This window comes from Schistosoma haematobium, chromosome 3, assembly GCF_000699445.3.
Source record: "Schistosoma haematobium chromosome 3, whole genome shotgun sequence".
In the NCBI taxonomy this organism is placed as follows: Eukaryota; Metazoa; Platyhelminthes; class Trematoda; order Strigeidida; family Schistosomatidae; genus Schistosoma; species Schistosoma haematobium.
In genome coordinates, this window is record NC_067198.1 from 16,093,057 (window position 1) to 16,099,275 (window position 6,219).

Consider the following 6,219-nt stretch of genomic DNA (forward strand, 5'->3'; position numbering starts at 1 on the left):
TCGTTTGTGATCATGTCAGACATGACTGCACCATGGTCACCACCTCCTACTGGAAAGTGGGCATTGACAAACTCAACTAGAAGCTGATCATTTGTCTGTAAAAATCTAAGTTTGAAGGTTTTTCCTTCCTATCCCATCTCACAACGCCACCCACATGCTCAGATACTCCCGAACTTTCGCTTATGGGACCACCCTGTAGTTTTTATATCCTATCTGATTATATTTGGGGACGGTGTGGCGGTCAGAGTATCCACATCATTATAGAGAATGAAACAATATTACGATCACCGACTGCCAAACAAAACTGGAAAACAAAAGATTATGCAGAGATTCGTTTATTTAACAACTACAGCAGGTTCATACACTGTTATAATATTAGCATGATGTCAATAACAAAAGTCTATATATCAATAATAAGGATTGATGTTTTCCACACTTTCGTTAGTTATTCTCACTGACTCTTGAACCCGACCATGAATTTCAAATCCCGGACACGGTGCAATCACGGACTCTCTTGTGCCCGAAAGCGGGATGTTAGCATGACCAAACAAGATTAATGGTGTCAACACCTCAGTTCCCTTGACAGGTGAAGTGTTGAAGTCTGCTGCTAGTAGTATTTAGTCAAACCTTGAGCATAGTAGCTTTAGTATTCCATGTATTATCTCACGACTGTGGGTTTTAGAACCTGTGGGAGTCTGTATATTTTTACAACCAATTACCTAATGGCATTCTCATCAAAGCAACACCAGCGTGACTCCGCCACGTCGGTTAATTCGGTATTGAGTGATGTTTCGTCTGTGAAGTAACTGTTAATATATATCATCACTCCACTTCATGTTTTGTGTACCTCGTCGTATTGGAAAAGTATCCTGTCCGTGATATCCGTGATACAGAGCGATAGCCATGTTCATTGAGGACCACGATCTTCAAATATATCTGAAGTCACATGTTTCTCACACCTCATAGTTTGCATTGTAGTCCCCTTTTCATTGCTACAGAGGCAGTTGATAGTTTGTCTAATCACTTCTTCCTCCTCTACAGAGTCATCTGTTTTCTGGTCTTCAAGCAGACAGTTGGTTTGGGAAGATCTGTTATTCTGGCAAGTGGTGGGCATATTGTTCCTTCGGAGATTTTACCATTGGTGCTCAGCATGAATGTGTTCCGTTAATTGTTTGAATCTGTTTTCGTATCAGTGTTTGTAGATGCTGATAACATTCGCATCAATGCAGCGGCGTGAAATTCTCTGAGTTATTCCGGAATTGGTTCATTATTCTTAAGAGAATGTTTTAAGTTTGTTTCCTCTATATTTCATTAGTTTGTGATGTTGTTGTTTCCTTTTTATCCTGATGTGGGGTTAGTATAATTCGCCCAAATATGTTTGGAGGGTATCATCCTAGCTTGTATGGAAAGTCGAATCGCGCTTTTCAATATGCTTTGTTACGTTTTTTGAAATAAAAGCTGTCCTTCAGGTTGCCTGTTTGATTTTTTCGCATAAGCCGTCGAGTTTGTGGCTATTATTCGTCGCTTCTAGTGATACCACTGATGCCTCTAATTCCTTTCATTATTCATTCTAGCAGCAGCCATTAATAAGTGGTAGTTAGGATTTACGTACGCTAATCAACTTACGTGAAGATCACGGATTCCGAGGTCTGTTCTACTCTCAGTTGGTATCAGATCTATCATTTGGCTTTGAGCGTAGCCAGATATATCAAGGTGTCACGCTTGGTTGTCTGTTTTCAAGGTGTTCATGATTTTTGATTTGTTATTGTTACTATAAAGTTCTACAACACTTATTCCACTGTGTGAAGTTTCTGTTTCAATATTTACGTATTTTCATATTACATGGAGGTGGGTACCATATAGGTTTCTACAGAGTCGAAGTTATTCAAGAACTCTGTAGGAATTTTTTATTCTTATAATCTTTGAATCGTATTTTAAGCAATACACAGAATGTTGCATTTAGTTCTCCAGTCCAAAATTTTGTGATGCATAGCAGCCGACTACGTTGTATCATTAGATAATTTACGTATTTCACGTTTCTTACATGTGTTTTCTTCCGTTTTTGAAGTCAGTATTCTTCTAAATTCCACATAACCTGTTTAGATATGGTGAGTGTTATACAAGTATTATTGAAACTTGTATACAGTTGCATTTTTGAAGAAACCCAAAATGGTTTCTCTATGACACGTATGTTCTAGTAAGCTGTTTGTGAATAATAACATTTATTAGTAATGGCTTTGTTCAATATTGCGTATTAGATATTCAGTTCAGATTACTCTTGAATAATTACCATCTCACTATGAGTCTTACTCCAGTGTTTTCGCAGCCGATAACATCGGGGTTATAGTTGTATAATGCGGTGTTTTCATCTGTTTCGACTACTTTCTATGAAAACTAGGTTTCTAATAGTACTGTTATGTGATAACATCTTCAAACCCTAATTTTTCTGATTACAGCTTATAATTTTGCTACATCTAGCACTACGGGATCTGAATCGGCCACTTCATTTCTGTGCTAATGTGGTGTGGCAACTCGAACTGATGTACGTACGTACGAAGTTCTACGTTGTTACTGACTGACTGGCTGACTGTTATGTGATACTTCCGTCCAGCCAGTTGGTCCAATATCAGATGTTATTTCGAGCCTTCTGAGCATCCCCGCACATTTTATGAGCCAAGTTTGAATTTTCCGTCTCACTTTATTTGTTGGCCAGGCTTGTTAACTGGAAGTAATTTTCGAGCGTGATTTCTTCAACAAGAGGCAAAGACCGACTCGCATCCCCTCCTAGTGTTCAGTTCCATGAATTAATGCGAATGGCAAATTAGGAAACCCTTACCCTACCGTAGGCTACTGGGTTGCAAATCACCTGATATCAGGACACATATTCATTCTGTTCCTTAATAAATTTAGCTCCAGATAATATGACCGAGGATCTAATTTCCGTGAGATCCGTGATATAACCGTTTTACTGAGTATCAAATGAACTTGTACAGTCGTTCCTTTTTCACTTATTCATACCGTCAGTGTTCGCTCGTCCTTATTAATAGTGTCTTGTAAAAGCTGATGTGTGCCAAAGCGATAGTGTGAACAGAGCAATATGCACTCAGTTTTATACACATTATTACAAAGATAGTATGAGATTTCCGTATACTTCGTATTACGAGTCGTCTCACTGATCCCATAGCACACGATTGTCGACAGAGTGACAAACAAACTGAATCATGAGAGATACATTTCTGAGCATGGATAGTCTTCCAAATGACTGTACCGGCAGGAGTGCAGATAAATGCAGTATTTTTCATGATATTTTTAATTGAAAGAGACTTCGACTTGAAACGAACAACATATAAATGCCATATTTTACTCGACGAAATTCGAAAGTGAAGTGCGGGCCGATAATATTCAAACACACAAACGTTTCTCCAGTCAACAGACGGAAATAAGGAGAATAATCATGAAACAACTCTATGCCACTTCAAAATTTGATCAGAATACTTCTGTTTTAATATAAAGCTACTGGTTGACTCTTAATGATTCACTTTTGGTTACTACGACTCAACAATTGTGTCTGTTTGCCTCTGCCCTGAAGTTGACATGACTGTTGGAATGTCTGCAATGTATTGTACTCAAAGAAAATTTTCAAAGCAAAGAACAGAAGAAAAGTGAACTCATGGTTCAGCAAGCGCATAGAGTCCACTAGCATTTTATGATGAATGCAACCAATAACAATCAGCCGTAGCATGAGTTAATCCCAGAGTTTTCGGGGGAGTGTTACACGCAGTTCTGATATTCGATTTGATGCTGAAGCTTTACTGAGGGAGTGTCCAGCGAAACCATAATGGCTACCATGACAGTTGAAGAACAGCTGATTTTAGCATCCCGTGTATTCAAAAAGACCGAACACTTTGCTCCAAGCTCTACAAATATCAAGCCGACAGGAAAATTAAATGTGGCTATTGATGAAACTGGACTCCTCAGTTTCCTCAACAAGTCTGGAAATTTCAAATGTTAATGATCAGTGCACCAGTCAGGTAAACGAGGGGTGAAAAATCCATCCTCTCAGAGCGTAGAATCTTTAGCTTCAGACAAAATTTCACAATCTAGGCTTTTCCTAACCTTAGAAACCGCCATATGCAATTAAACTGTTTTTGTTGGACAGCGCTCACAGAAACTATAAGTTTTTATGTGATTATATATAAAATAACAACCTTGATATATGTATCCCTAAACATTATTCATAAAATTACTTCTGCGAAGTACGCTCAACGTGCAGTATAGATTTAATGATGATTTCTATAGACAAACAGATGGACTTGCAATGGATTCTCCATTGGGCCCTCTCTTGGCTGACTGCTCTGTGGCCAACCTGGAAAATTCTGTACATCGTCCAATACTTAAGAGATCTCATTTATATAAGAGATATATGGATGATACTTTCATTAATTGTGAAGAAGACATTTACCTAAATGAAATTTTGAAAGGTTTCAATAACTGTCACCCTTCAATCCAATTCACCCTGGGAGCAGAGGCAAACAATGAATTCCATTTTCTTGATGTCTGATTAAAAAGAATGCTTGATGGTTTTTTACAGCGATCTATATATAGAAAACCTACCTGGAATGGGCAGTACACTAATTTTCATAGTTGGGTCCCACTGAGTAGAAAGAGGAACTTGATTCACTCCTCATGCTCTAGGAACAAGCGAATCTGTTCCACGGACACAACAGATGAGGAACTAATTCAGCGTCGACAAACTCTCATCAGAAACGGTTATCGACCTAGATTCGTCGATAGTAACTTAACAACTAGAATTCATCATGAGAAAGGATCAACAGTACAGAAGAAAACCTTGCTCATGAATATGGAAGTTAATGTAGACACGGCTACTGAAATCTTAAATAAACGGATTTCAGAACTACTGAATGAAACTTTCTGCACAGTTAAGCCCCGAATTGTTTTCTCAAGCCGCCTACGATTCCTGGATGTGTTAAAGATAAACATCCGCTTTGGGCCACATCAATATGTATTTATAAATTTGCTTGCTCATGTGGGGTACGTTCCATGTGCCGAACAAAGCCATCACGTTCCGAACGCATCTCAGGACACTATCCGGCTTGGCATTTTAAAAGAGATAAAGACAACCACTAGTTCTATACAGGAGCATCAATTTTGGACACGTCGCTCCCAAGGATTCTTCTTTAAAGTGATCTGCAGAGTCAAGGAAATTGGATCGCAGGGGTCCCGAGTCAATATTTTGTGCACTGCTGGGGCACTGGCAAATCACGAACTCATGCCAGAACTCTGCGTGCAGATACGATTTGTCCAACCTCTCATCCTTCCTTGGCCCTAATTCCCTTAATCGGTATGTTTCTGCTTTCTCGTTTTTTTCTGCATTTTTTGTTTGGTTATTTTCAAATTTTTTAAATATTACTATTTTGCATTTTAAACTCTAATCAGTTATTATTATTACCTCATACAAGTTTTCTTGATTATTATTCAGTCTATCATTATGACCTTTGTGTTTGTCTGTCAGTTGGACTATTATCTGGCCCATAAACGATTTTCTTCCTTACCCCTTGATTTGTACGTAACCTTATTTGTTATTTATTCTCGAATCCATTTTTGTGATGCAGTTTTTTCTATCTTCCTATAGGCACACGTTTTCAATATAACTATATATACGAATGTACAGCTTAAGTAAAGGATTTCGTCGAAAAGATTTTCTTCGCTGAATTCTCTTTTTCCCATTCAAAAAACAAAACTGCAAAAACGTTGAACATATTTAGCCCTCGCTATATGTGAATAAACTGTCGTATATTTTTCCTATAGACATAGTGATTATACTTGGCAGTTCATTCCAAAAAATCAAGTTCCATTGACTTTTGTGACTTTAAGCACACAACGTCAATTTTTCGTATTCTACACGTTGATCGAGCTGCATGACACGTTGAAATCTAGCTTATAGACCTCAAAAACCCATATGATGTTGTTTAGGTAAGTCTGGATTTTAAAGTAGGTCTAAGAAAGTGGAAGGCTACCGTACCAATGATGTTCATTAACGGAACACTAGGAAATACTGAAGTGACTCACATTTATCACGAGAACACGACTAGTTTAATAAAAACAATTATTATTATAACCAACTGTACCAGTGTTTGTTTTAATGTGATTTTGTTTGACTGTGCTAATGACAGCTATATTTTGCTTCCATTCTTATAC